The sequence below is a fragment of the Anguilla anguilla genome, chromosome 2, assembly GCF_013347855.1.
Source record: "Anguilla anguilla isolate fAngAng1 chromosome 2, fAngAng1.pri, whole genome shotgun sequence".
NCBI lineage: Eukaryota > Metazoa > Chordata > Actinopteri > Anguilliformes > Anguillidae > Anguilla > Anguilla anguilla.
In genome coordinates, this window is record NC_049202.1 from 52,305,386 (window position 1) to 52,320,646 (window position 15,261).

The following is a 15,261-nucleotide window of genomic DNA, read 5'->3' on the forward strand; positions in this document are numbered from 1 at the left end:
AGATCTGGTATTTTCCAGGAGGTAGAATTACTGGTTGTTTTTTATTGCAAGAATCTAAAAACCTGCCCGACTGATAGACCTCAATTAATATTTAATTAAAAAAAAAAAAAAAAAAAAAACTTAAAGGGGAATTTCACTTTATAACACTTCTGTTTCTCATGACTGATATTGTCCTTCTAATTAATGTATCGCCCTTCATTTTTCGATTAGTTATTTCATTTTAAATGTCTAACGTTAGAAACAAAGACGTTAGAAACTTTTTTTTTTTTTGTTACGGCAAGTCCACATAGTAGTACGGTTTCCGGTTTTTTCTTCTTTTTTGATTTCGTTTGGCGGCAAAATCGAGAAGAAGCGAAGAAAAACATCCCATTAATTTAGCGTTGAAATCGAACAAACTAACCTCTGCTAGCTTTTGTCTGATGCGATATCTGTGTAATAATGAGGTGCATTGTACCCGGTTGTTATAATGCCCCCGTTAAACTTGACTTGAAAGCACATTTTCATAGTTTTCCACGGGATGCAACTTTGTGCCAGACATGGCTGGATGTAATCAGACACCGCAACATAACTCCCGCAAACGAGGACTAAGGGCATGCAGCGACCACTTTGAAGGCACTGACTACCAAGGCGACCGTCTGAAGCCTGGACCGTTTTCCCATCGTTGGTCGAACCACTAGAGGTAGGTAGCTACTATGTGGGCTGGCTAACGCTATCGCGTCTGTCTGTGATACATAGGATGACTACCACCAGTTGCTGTTTGTCCTGAGAATAGCCCGATCCTGACTAGCTCTCGCACGATCAGCCTGCAAATTAGCCAGCTCTTCTTCTGTGTATTCCAGCTCGAATCGATAGGCCACAACAATCCCATGATCAAAAACAAAACTTCCTTCGTCCTCAGACATTTTCGGTTTCGCTAGCTAGTAGTCATACAACACTATTTCTACGACCAACCTTATATTGTCTGCAGGTACGCCCACACCAGAAGTCGTGCAATGATATGCATCCTCGAGTTCGACCCTAAACTGCCTGGGTTTGCTTCCTACATTTGTAAAGGAAAACAACAAAGCAGCGTAAAATATTAACATAATGAAATAACTAATCGAAAAATGAAGGACGACACGTTCATTAGAAGGACACTATCAGACATGAGAAGCAGAAGTGTTATAAAGTGAAATTCCCCTTTAAGCTTTTTTTCTTTTTGATTTGCAGGTCATGTTGTATGCATGATGGCACTGACTTAATTATCGCTTTGCATATCAATCTTTAGTCAAATTAAATGCTTGGCTTGAATTGTTTGGCTTACAGTGTCCAATGATTTCCTAATGGACTCTAGATTTGCATTCAGATATTTGATGTAGAGCATGGAGTGACCAATTACCTGTAGGTTACAAATAATCCCCTCGTAATGGCACCTGGTAAAGTAATGGATTATGTACAGAAGAATAAACATCTCAGATGATGACTGCCACGGGAATTATCGGTGACTGTAAGGAATTATATACTGTAAATCATGACAGAATTACAGAAGCAAAATTGAGCTAAAATTGTGTCATTTGTATCACTAAACTCTTTTGGCATAGCAAACTAGTATCTCACTAGCATTTATATATAACAATTACATACAGCTATTTTGGTTTGCTGATAATATGTGTATAGACATTTTATGTAAAAAAAAAAAAAAAAGAAATAGCATGATACTGAGGTCAGTGAAAGCTCTCCCTATATCCCTAGGTCCTTAGAAGGTGCCAGAGTTCCAATCATGGATGTGCCAGAGAATTTGCAGGTGGACCAGGGGGAGATTGCAATCACAAACCAGTGAGTGGGGTAGGGGGTTGAGAATGAGATCGCAGACCAAGGGGGAGCCTCTGATTTTTGGGTGCACCAATCAAAAGCTGGGTGTGCTTAGGACATCCAGGACCCAGCATGCCTTTGCCATTGATTTATCCTTTGACCGTGGTTTCCCTTGAACATGTTTGCCCATTAATCTACAATGTGGTCCGGTACACCAGATGTGTTCTCACTCCATTGATGATTTTGGACAATAGTTCTGGGGGCAATTTCTATATACATGCACTTAACATAGACAAATGTGTATCGTCACAGACTTTGCCAACTTAGGACAAACATAGTTATGGATGACATATATCAAAGAATTAATGTTAAAACCCATAACCATACATTTTTATCTCCGCTCAATAAATTCCAGCTAGTTTATCCTTTGATAAACGTATTGTATCATTGTGAATCTAACTCCTTAAAAATGGCTTTAAAATGATTTAATATTGGAAAATCAAAGGCCTGGGAGCATACTTCTCTCACACTGGTGTCTGGAGTGTTTGCTTATTGGGCTTTGTCGGGCCCTTGTAAACATATTTATTTGAAAGAAAAGTTTGCTGCTTTGTGAGAAACGATTAACTTAAGCTGAAGCATAAAATGCCAACCTGTAAGCCTGACACCTTGCCATTTTCAAGTGGGCACAAACTTATGACCTATGACAGGGTAAAACCTCTATTGTCGGTTAGTGTAATTCAGAGCAAAATTCTTATAAAAATTCCATAACTACAAAATATTAAATGCAAATAAACCCAGATGTGACTCATTTTGTTTTCAAGTAAGAAAGGTCATGCGAATAAATGCTTTTTAACCTCATAATTCAAAAAGCACAGTATACATAAGCACTCAGTTATTCACAGTATACATAAGCACTCACATTTTTCAATGTGCTTTTGCACACATATTATATGTATTTCTTTAAGAACAACAAGAGCCATCTAGAGACATGGTCTGCAAATATGAAACTCCTTGAAATGCAATTACTCCATTGTCATTCAAATAATTATCATCTCAAATGGCTGTAATAAAGGGCATTAACTACCTATGTAATTGCTTGTTTTGTCACAACCACATGACAAGACTTCCATCCATATGAAATAGGTTAGTGTTCGCCTTTAAATTGATTTTCTATTGTCCTGCCTTAGATATACTGTATTGCAAAAGCCCCAAAACCCTCGATAATTTCTGTCAAGCATTTATATACCTACTAGGGTGATTTACAACCTACACATCATTCAAATTGACTTACAATTTCAATTGGGAAAACCTTAAGAATACAGGTGTAACAAATTGAGGTAAAATATTTTGGTTTATACACTAATTTGTTTTTATTATTATTATTTTTTTCAGTCTGAACCTCTGGAACATAATTATTTATGTATTTCTATTGGTTCATTCTATTGATACTTCTGCAATTGTGTTGATCCACGATAATATAAATTCCATAGTTCAGTGCCCGTCTAAAGAAAAATAACACTGCTGTCCCTGTAGACACTCATTCAGTTCCATGATCCCTCCATTTTGTATTGATCCTCTACAGAAAGGTCACCGCAAATTAACTTTCTGACTGATGTGTCTGCATTGTAGCCAGACTCCAATATATACTATCAATATTTTTGGACATTGACCCTTCCATTTTGAAGGAGGTGGAGGGGGTGTAACTTTTCTGGAGGGAAAAAATGTATTGGTTATGGTAAAGTTCATTTTGAGTCCATTCAGGCAACATCTGTCCTTAACACTAACATAAAAATATACGTGTTTGTTTATCTTCATAAACATAGTTTTCCATGTTCATCTGTCACCAAAATTAACACAAATGCTTGTTTCTTTGTATACGACTGTGTTTACCACTCAGTTGCCCACTATTTTAGTTTGCTGGGGATTGGAGCCTATCCCAGCATGCAGTGGGCAAGATGCAGGAATACGCCATAGACAGGTTGCCAATCCATCATAGACCCCACACACAATTCATTCCACTACATGACTTTCGACTGCAGCGGGAAGCTGGAGTACATGTCGGAAACCCACACGGACATGGGGAGAACATGAAAACTCCCACAGAACGGAATCCCTTGGCCGGGATTCTAGCTTGGCACCTTCTTGCTGTGAGGTGAAAGTTCTATTGCCACCATGATGCAATATTTAAGTATGTAAGACATAATATACAGTGAGCATGTCATTAGTTTCAAAATAAGGCCCTTTATGGTCTTAATCACCTGGAAGGGGCTTATTTAGAAACAACTGCCTTGCTCACTGTACATTATCCTACTTATACCATGGCTACCTGTCAAATAAATTGTGTAACTGCCACAAAACCAAGTTCAAATACATTTTAGAATGTATATTTGTATTTTTAGCATCCACCAAAACATTGTTCCAACAATGGACTGCCTGACAACAGCTTTGTCCTAACAACTACAAACAAGCTAGCTCACTATTTACATTTTTCAGGCCAGGGAAGTCACAGTCATGTACAGGTTATTTATAGAAATGTATTTGCCATTTATTGTGAAAGTTGACTTGTTAAAGGGGACATCACCGGGAATAACTATGCAATAGGAAAATAACTGTATTAGGCAAAACTAAAATAAGAAAAATTTTCTACACTTATGATTTGTGTTATTATCGTAAGTGAAGTAGTAACAGATTTCTGGCACCAAGTGTCACCTAAAGAGATCACGAGAGAGTGCATTTTGACAGGGCTATTTGGATATGCAGAGTGCAGAAGGGTATAATCAAGTATGAAACAGCAGTCATTATACAGAAATGACAGCTTATTGACCCATCAGAATTGAGTATTCAAGTTGTGGTATAAAAAAAATATAATTTTGACATGACTTGCTGTGAGAAAAACATTCCATCTAAAATTTATGGAATACCACCTACATCTGTAGTGTTAATGTCCATTTTATCCTTTGCAGTAATGGTTCCGATAAGATTGTAGTAATTGTGGTTTCTCTAATTACACTTAAGCACACTGTGTATGTATCTGTGTTTATGTGTGTGTGTGTGTGCATGCATGCGTGCCTGTGTGCGTTTGTGTGTGCATGCATGCATGCCTGCATGTCTGTGTGCATTTGTGGGTGCGTGTGTGTCTTAATAAGCCTCAGATGCAAACTCAGCTCTTGGGGTCTTGATTCCTTTCCAGACAATGGTAAATATTCTCTAATATATCTGCTCCTCTCCCCAGGGCTTTCCATGTGATTAAGCCCTGGGAAGCACATTTCAAAGCAGGAAACCCTTCCCCAGTGGAATGAAAAGAATTGCACCATGTCTCCACTCAGCTCAAATCAACAGTCTAAAGGGGACACAAATGGGGTTACTCCATTTGCCTCATCTTAAAATTCAGCCTAAATGCATGAGCTTGAAAGAAAATGTGCTTTTTAAGTAAAAGCTGAATGGAGCCAATGTGGTGTGATGGGACTTATGGGACAAACAAACCAACAGTAATTCTTTGCAGTGATAATGGCATTTACATGCTTGTAAAAGAAAAAAAAACACACTCACAATTTTTAAAAATCATTCTGCATACCAGGTTATTGAAGTCAAAATGATGCCAAGTTACAAGTGAACTTCCACCAACGTTTTACAGAAACTAAACATTTTCCCATATTCGAAAGCAAAGCTACCCATGTTTTCCTGAATTTGTTCAAGTAACTTGGCCGTGTTTTTCCTCAACTTTACATATCGTATGTCATGTTTTTAAAAATCTTTTATTGTGTCACCACAAGACACAAAACACTAGGTCTAAGTGTGCTTTAAAATAGCAGGCTCCATAAAGTATTTAACATTACACTACAATAACTTAGCAGAAACTCATATTCAGAGAAACCTACAGAAGTGGAGAACATCTGTGATAGTCTCTGAAACACTGCACACTCATGAGATATACAGCACTTGGTCGCTCAAATTCTAGCCTTACATGATAGATCAAAAATTTGTGGTTTGAACTGCTTGAAGGGCAATCCACAAGTACAGTCTGAAATCCTGAAAAATGATGTATGGGGTCATGGCCAAAGATCCTGTATGTTCATCAATCTCATATAACACTGGCAAAGGTGACTGAGTAATGTTGTCCTTGTGAAGAAAGAGTGCAAAAGAACTGTAAGAAGTGGTATAATTGTGGCAGCTGGAAGAATGTGGGGCTTTTTTAAATTGAATGAGATGCCTTTCTATTATTTATTTGCTTATTTGTTTGTTTGTTTGTTTATTTGTAATTCATCAAGCAGAAAAAAGTGACCTGAGACCTGCTAATGAAATTTACTGTATGCCTTCCTTCCTCTTTGGAAAAGTTGTGGGTAAAAACATTATTTTCAGAACTGAATACTGTTTTCAAAAAACTCCCTGCCTTTCTAAATTAAGAAGTGTTGTTGCAATTCATATTTATTAGCAATGTGCCCAAGTGTGAACATCTAAATTACCTCATATGTCAATTACCTGAAACCAATCTCTATATATTTCACAGCTATAAGAATATTTTTAATTGCTAAGTAATATCTCAAAATAACATTGAATATTTAGGCACAATTACCCTGCTGATTTATTCCAGAAAATAGCTTGCTATTTGATAATTCAAGCATTAATATATAATGCCACAGGAGCTGCCTCCAAGATAAGGGCCTGTGGTGAAGGAAATATGGGTGACTGGAATTGATAAGCTCTCACTCCAGACAGTGTATTTGTGAGAAAAATAAACATGCATGAGACTGTTTTCATTGAAATTAAAACACAGAAACTTTCAAGTTTGAGTTATGATAATTATAAAAATATGACAACTGATAATATATATTTTTAAGTAATGATTTATTAAATGTTAATTTTATGAGGACAGAGGGAACAAGTTAATACTTGGAACAATGTATACTATTCGTCAGGGAGTCAAAAAAAAAAAAAAATGTTTTTTGACTCCCTGATGAAAGCTTGATGCTGAAATGCGTCAGAGTTTGTTTTTAAAAGTTTAATATGGCCATGCTACAACAATAAAGGCATTTTAATTGTTAAAAAAGAGAGTGCCTTGGAGTTTTCCTTGATTTTGATATATATATTTGAGTCCATATGTATCCCATCCAAAGAGAACCTCAAACAAACTCAATTTGAGTCCAGGAAGCGCTACCCAAACATTTTTTAATTTATACTATTCATTTGTATAAATATAGTAGGCTATACAAACAATAGATGACACACTTATAGTATGTAGCTCATATTCATGATTTGAGAATAATCACCTTCCCTTAGTGTTACTGACCTTTAAACAAAGAAATGTGAATGAAAAATAAGCAGACATCTCAAATTCAGAACCAATCCACATTTGTGACTTAATGATGCATGATACATTTTATATATATATATATATATATATATATATATATATATATATATATATATATATAGTATTTTCAATAAAGTAGTGGATGAATAGCACTATATGCAGCTATATTGCTGGAAGAATACCCCAAACACATTAGAGAATACTAGATTCCTGTGTTTGGGCTATAAGTCAAATTTTACAGTTTAGTGGTAGGAATAGACAAGCAGTGTTGTGCTGAATGGCCTGTTCTCGTCTTACATTATGTGATGTTATGTTATGTTAAAATCTAAATCTGACAATTGGAGTATTTTTTCAGTGATTTCTAGAGTAGTTATTAACATCATTACTTGCCATGAAGTTACAGGTTGTCAGGGAACCATTTTCCCTAGCCATCTCCTGCAGAAAAGACACTTGCACATGATGAGATACTGATGTTCCCAGTCCTCATTGGCATGGTCCATATTTGATATCAAACAAAGGGGCCCATCCACACTTTAGAACTGTGCTTTAACAGGATGAGGCACCCACCCTAAAAATAAAACAATTATTTTGGTCATGTCGGTTTTATTATTATAGCATACATTTAGACATTATCTCAGGTGTCATGTAATTAACCAGAAAATAATTTGACAAATAATTTAATCCATGCCTGGTAGTACCTTTAATCCCTCTATGTTATGTAAATAATTTAATTGTGATTGCACTTATACTGCTGCCTCTGCTATCTGTTCTGTGGGCCATGCTGTCACTCAATGACAATCCTGTTGTGAAAGGCACCACACCAGATAAAAAATTCACTTGATTCATTGTATGAAGAGAGAAGAGATCTCAAGAAGTTAGCTCATCAGTAATCTGTCAGGGTCAGATCAGAACTGACAACTCTTGCATACTTTTCTAATATGAAATAATAGCACATAGAAAATGAAAGCCAAAAAATGTAGATATAATTGTAAGGCCAAGAAGCATGGACAGATGTGTACGCGTTTTTCTTATGAACAAGGCTAGGTTCACACAGCTGCCAGTAGCTTTCAAGCGTATAGTATAAATAACCCTTAAAGAAAATAAATGGATAAACAGCACATATCTTTTTATCTTTCAGAATGAATATTTCAGCTGAGGCAGATAGAAGTTCAAGGACAAAGACATTATACAGAGAAAAATGAAGCCCCTCACCAGATGATGTTTTAACATTTACCTGCATCTGTTAGTGTTCTACAGTGCTGTGGGAGTTTGATTCCATTACGCTTTCATTACAGTCATACTTAATGGTTGTGTCACAGTCTATTAACTGCATTCATCTTCACTGTGATATATAACAAGACATTGCCATACAGAACAAAGAAAAATTAGCCTGACTCACTGCAGTGGCACTACAATTTATATATTATTTTCAACACTTAAGCATGCAGCCATTTTCAGATTGTGGTTTTATATGAACAGCAGTTGCTGTTGTGTTGATAATGGCATCCTGTAATGCTTTTTGTAATCTAAACAACTCAATTATCTGTTGGGCTACCAACCATGATCAGCAAAATTACCATAAGCACATACAATTTAAAACCAAGAAATGGCATGTGCAGCCCATGGAATAAATCCTGACAGCTGTCATAGGTTTGCAATTTGGAGTTACATTTTTAGAGAATGGTTTGTGCTGTGCATATAAATATTAAATTCAGAGGAGCTGACATAGCAGTGTGGTTCTCAGCTTGCCATGGTTAATATATTAAAAATATATTTTAAAATGTTTTTACTCCTACCACCATTGCCATTTACTTTCACAATTTATGAGGATCTAATCAATAAACAGCTGAGCGTTTACATAAAATGGGAAATAGGAAAGCCACAGGAAACTCATTCACAGATGCAGACATTCATTTTTTCTGAAATTTGCCACATACTGTAGCATTTCTCAGCTGACTAATAGGAACAATTCACCACAAAGTATCATATTAATAAAATACACAGTAGGCAGCCAGGTGGAATTGGGAGAAAATGTATCCCTGTGCCAACAGGACATATGTAAAGAGCTAGCATTTACTTATGTTAGCACCTAGCTGTTCACTCTGTTAATAGGGTTGTTCAACCACTCTCCTCCCACTTACTACTAATATCACACTGAAAAGTACAAACTAGAACTATAAAAATGTTTTAAATGTAAATACACATATTTGGAAGAACAGTAATTACATGATGCATTTTATTGCAAGGTTTCCACGATGTCCCTTAAAATACACAGTCCTGGATAGGTGTTTCATGCATTTTTAATATTAAATTGTTTAATTTACGACCACCCTCATTTTTCTCTGTTCACAAGGCCCCATACAGTTTCAACACTGAACAAAGCTTACTTTTCTTTATACATAAAAGTAGAAAGATTCAAAGTGTCTCAGACTTTCAAATTTAAATGATAGAATTATGTATGATATGCGTGTGACAGTAAGACTCAATATTCAATTCTGGAATCTATTCAGCTGGCTTATTTGTAGTTTGTTATTTGGCTGTTTTAGCTTAAGTTGCAGCTGAACCCAAGCTTATCTTACCTTTCAAGATAACCTATCGAAAAGAGATGCCAACTGCACATTTGCCCACAGTAATTTGCAGTTTTTCACCCTAATTTATCCCCACTGTGATTCTTTTTTTTTTTTAACCTTATGTTCTTTGTGTGTGCTATTTAGGGGTTCAGGCCTGTTGCTCTGTTTGCTCTTTTGCTCTGTCTCTTGCTACTCTGTAAAGTGTCTTTGTGACAGTTCACTGTAGAAAGCGCTATACAAAAAAATGGAATTGAATTGAATATTAATACTTTTTACCCAATTTAGTGTTAATGCGTGTGTGACTAAACATCTCTCTTTTTTTAAGTTTATGTTTCATATTGTGAATTAAATTTAGTTGAGGAAGGTATTGTGTCTTGTGAAAGGCAGATTATAATGCGTAAACTTTCTTAACCTATGTTTGAACATAAAATTGCATTGTTATAATTATTTGCCACTTATGTGACTACACATTTAAGCAGCTTCAATGCCTTATATATTTTTTTCTTTGAAGCCTCTCGTAAGTATTCATGCATGCATGCTTCCTGAAGCCTTTATTTAAAAAAAGTTTTTTTTGAGTATCTTACAATTAAGTTAGAAAAAACGACCACTGCATTAAATTGGTATCACGGAATAATGATCTGTCACCTGTCCATCTGTTCCAATTTCACATTTTTAAAGTGAGAAACAAATGCATTACAATCAAAAATATAGGTCCAGATTTATTTGTCCTTAAATTTGAGTTTTATTTTGGCAAGCATTATTTATTTCTCCTTAAATGTTAAGTGAGTTTAGTGATAAATGGAATAAATTTAATAATGTTTAATTGAAAAAATAGCTGTTATATGTGTTAAGCTAATGATAATCTCATCCCATACTACTACCATTTCTTTAAACAAATGTGGTTACAACAAAAATAGTTTAATAGTAAATAATATTACATCTGTGGCTCTAAAGGGGGACTCAATTTCAAGTTGGCATATCTATTTGACGGATGTTATTATGACATGAATAGTACCCATTAGCAGATGCCATATTGCACAGAGCTTTTGATTTTCTGTAAGATTAATTCTTAGATAAATAGTTATTTGTTAAATAAATTCTTTACAGCCTCTTGCATTTAGACAAGTGATTGTGCCAAGGCACTGGACAAACTTGCATTTTTGGCGAGTCATCAGGTAGGCACATTATGCCTTGAATGAATTATGTGAATTATCCCTAGATATCCCTAGATATTTGACTGAATGCCCCTGAAGTGACAGCACCGCTGTGGGGTTAGACTGAATGTCCCCTGTGTGCTGACCCAGAAGGAGCTTGTACCTGAGCCAGGCATGTTTTATCACATCCCCTGAGTGCATCTTTGCAAGTCTGTGGCTCTCTTGCTTTGTCTGTGCCTTGTCCCAGTATTGTAATTCCAGGATTATGCTGATGCAATCAATTGATTTTTCTCTGAGGGATGGGGAATTAATTATCTTATGTTACATTACCAAATGTAACATAAAACAGTTGTACTGTACATAATCATGGTCTTACATTGATTATTATTTAAAAATGATATTATTACTAGAGTAGTATTAGTGTCTACTGAATATGTTGATACTTCCCAAACAAATTCAATAATAATTCCTCCTAATCCACACACTCTTATACTGATCCAGATTTAGTTACACCTGCTTAGCATAGAAGCTAAAAAAATGAGGATAAAAAACCAACAGCACCATGTGTCTATTTTTAAACTTTTTTTTTTTGTAAAAACAAAGCTTTGACTCAATGGCTAGCTTTCGTCATCAAACATAGTTATGTTGTTAAATTTCTACCTCAGCTGGGTTGTGCTTAGCACCATTGTTTTCTGATATCAAAGGGAGGACCAATGTTCTAGACTAATGACAAAAAGCGCATTTCCAATTAGTATTAATTTAGTAGTTTTGTGTTTAGGCTTCTTGATATTTGAAAATCCATACATTCCACTTTCATTCAGTCTGCTAACTGCCAAGGTACTCCAGCTGTACAGTAGGTAGCCCGATGGATTCATTTCACTACAATTGATAATAACTGATTTGTGGGGATGCATGTTCTATCAATCTTGTCACTAGTGGGATCATTTTTAGGGGATGTGTGTGTGTGTGTGTGTGTGTGTGTATGTGGGCATGTATTACTATCTTTGTGAGAACCAAATGTCCCCACAAGGATAGAAAGATGAGGAAAATTATGCAAGGTAGGGACCTTTTGCTGGGCCCCACAAGTTCAAGAGGCTGTCTTAGGGTTAGGACTTAGGGTTAGGGTTACAATTAGGTTAAGGTTAGGGTTAGGGTTAAGTTTAGGCATATAGTGGTTGGGGTTAGGGTTAGAGGTTACAGAATGAATGTAAGTCGATGGGAAGTCCTCACAAGTATAGCAATACGAACATGTGTGTGTGTGTGCGAGCGTGTGCGCGTGCGCGCGTGTGTGCATGTGTGTTCAAAACACAGTGTCCAATAGATTGACTCACACACTTTCTGACCTTCTGTTTCTCTGGAGCTGATTTAATGCACAACATCTGTTGATACAAAACATTGCTTTTCTTAGTTTTCTTTTTTGGTAGACTAATGCTGTTTAATGGCACAGCTATGACAAAAAAATGTATTAATTAGTCTTCTTCAGCTTAATAAATAACAATCCCAATGCCAATCCCTCCATGCTTTTATTTGTGTCATCAAAACCATTCACTGGATCTCTTTTCTTGATTTGAAATAGCTGCAAATAATACGCAAGACTGCAATGCATTATCCTAAACCAAGCTGGGGTCAGTACTGCAGTGTAGGTGTGGGATCTCAAGTCTCTGATGCATAGTTATGCTCCATGCCTTCAAATCTATGCCAACATTTCTTCATTGATATTAAAAAAGATTAAAATTCATAGCTGGGAATATATTAAAGTAAAATGTTATTTTGACTGATTCATTTGAATAATTATTAAATTTGTATAAAATTTGTATTCCACGTGTTTTAAATTAAGATACAGTTCAGTACTTCTATTATTTTGTACAATCTTTTTTGCTCTTTATCAAGGGTGAGAAAATTTTTATTTGTCTCATGTGTGGTCCCATTGGCATGTCCCCAAATGAGAATGAAGTGAAGTGTCGATTAAAATCTGTGACTAATTAGCCTTGCATTCCATAGGGAAGATATATGAACATCCGGATTCTGTCTTCCTTTTAGCCCATGGAGACACACAGTTGAAATCAGTCTCAACAAGTGAAATCAAATGAAAAATGAAGCTTTCGTATTTCTCTCCCTCTTTTATCAGTTCCTTGTATTCTACAGAGGACCAGACTTCCGAAATTGAAGGAAGTTAATTAATGAGAACAAATAAATATGAAATTATAATAGAAAAAAGAGTACACAAATGATAAGGCATTCATTAATGATAAGTAATGAAATACATTTGCTGAGCAGTTAATAAAACCACAATAAATGCCTTTTCCATTATTATTTTTATATTAATTTATTCAGTTCAATTTTTATTTTCGCTAGCTTTTATTTATTTAGCATTCTCATTGTTATGCCTTTTTACTTGTTGAGCTTATGGCTTGTTTTTACTTATGGCAAATTAGTAATTGCTTAGCTAATTAATGAAGATTTCAGACTCCCGGATAGCATGAAGTGTTCAAGAAAGATATGGAACATTCAAATAGATTTTGTTATGGAGAAAAAGTTCCCTATTCTTTAAAAATATTGCCATGTTACATACCACATAAAATAGTATTTACTTGTGAAAAACAAAAAGCATATGTTGCAAATATAGACAATACAGCATGAACATGAATTATTCACAATTCAAAATCGTTTTCAAACTCAAAGAATGAATAGAAACAATTCATTCCATTCATAACATATTCAAAGGCCATTCCTACAAGGCTTCCAGTATCTCAATTCATCCAAAGGACTTAATGGAAATTGGACATATTGACATTTGGGGAACATACCCTAACTTTCCTATTTTTCTAGGAAATATCTGAGAACCAGGAATTATTAGCTAGTTCACTATTGACTGAGACAGTTCCTCCCTGAAAACCCTATAGCATATTAAGCCACATGCCAGGCTACAGGCTGTAGTCACCACTGAGATGGTCAGAACTTTAAAGTTTCACTGCACTGAGAAAATTTTTCAGTTTTATTTTTCAAGTTTGTCTTACATAGGATACAGTGCTTCTGTGAAATGAACACAGGATAAACCTTAAACCTAATGGATTAGCAAGTCTGTCACATAAAATGGCTATACTGGTTGTCAATCAGAAGCTAATAACAACTTTTGGAGCGTTAAAATAGTAAATGCCAATTCAGTTGGGAGTCCTTTTTATACTAAACCTGCTGCTCTTTATGTTGTTTGCCTGACAGACTGTTAGATGACAGAAAGCAGATGGAGACTGGCCTGTCAGTTATTTTAAAAACAGCTGACAGTTGAAATATAAAATGTGTTCCCTGTCGTACATTAGGATCAAGCCAAGCTTTCACAATCACCAGTTTTTTTCTGCTTCTTCAAAAGCAATTTAAAATTCTAGCTGTTCTATTAACAACAGCTTACGCAATATCTCACCATACATTATGTTTTATTATTTTTTTCCCCCAGATATGTGAATTCAATAAATATTCCAAAACATATTTGCTTTAGCTTTAACATCCCAATTAAATAAATGATATTAATACAAATATGCAACAGTATATCCTGAATTTACTGACCCCAGTGTCCAGACCCAAGGAGTTAATTGTGTCATTTAGAATATTCAATCAGTGGTCCTGTACGGGATAAGTTAATGAGAATTTACAGCAAAAACCTATCAGGAGTTTATTGCAATCCTGGCTTGTTGATAATAACTTTCCAGAAATTAGTCTCAATCCATAGCCTGAAATGTGATAAGGAAATGTGGAAGTGCAAATAGAATGTTGCACGGTGGAGTATTAATTTGTAGCATCTAGCTGCCCCTTTACATTTGCAATGTTCCTGTCAAAAATGCCATTTGAGGGATTTGGGGCATATATTTCATCATTTGCCCATTGGTAGGCAATATTGGCATGGCTTACAGAACAATTTATGGCTCCATTTTTTCAAATTGACTGCTGTTATTATTATTTTTAATTAATGGTAGAAATATGATTTCATTAAAACTGTGAATTATTGGGTAACATTTTTCATAATCTGTAAAGCCCTATAATGTATCACTGCTGTCACAGAATTAAACTGGTAGAACTAAATGAAATTGCTGGTCATCTAAGTTACACTTCAGAAAGTAGAAACTGTAAGAATGTGTTTTGATCCATCCATGGATCAGCATTAAGATTATAGTATATAGCATCTGCTGTATCATTTTTTAACAGTAACATTTTGAACTATAAGACGAAGACAGGCATCATAAAATTGAGGAAATATTAGTTAACCAGTACTTTAACTAAATAAAATTATGATGATGATGATGATGATGATGATGATGATGATGATGATGATGATGATGATGATGATGATGATGATGATGATGATGATTATTATTATTATTATTATTATTATTATACTTTGCAACATCTTTCATTCAGTTTTGCTCCTTAAATTTTATTTCCA

At 35.2% G+C, this 15,261-nt stretch overlaps 1 long non-coding RNA gene across 1 annotated transcript; it reads left to right on the plus strand.

The window, feature by feature from the left end:
- The first annotated feature begins 529 nt into the window (after nucleotides 1-529).
- On the plus strand, nucleotides 530-9,294 carry LOC118221826. Its single transcript, XR_004764185.1, has 3 exons — nucleotides 530-679; nucleotides 1,732-1,815; nucleotides 8,241-9,294. It is a non-coding gene; the product is annotated as an uncharacterized LOC118221826 (long non-coding RNA).
- The last annotated feature ends 5,967 nt before the right edge of the window (nucleotides 9,295-15,261 follow it).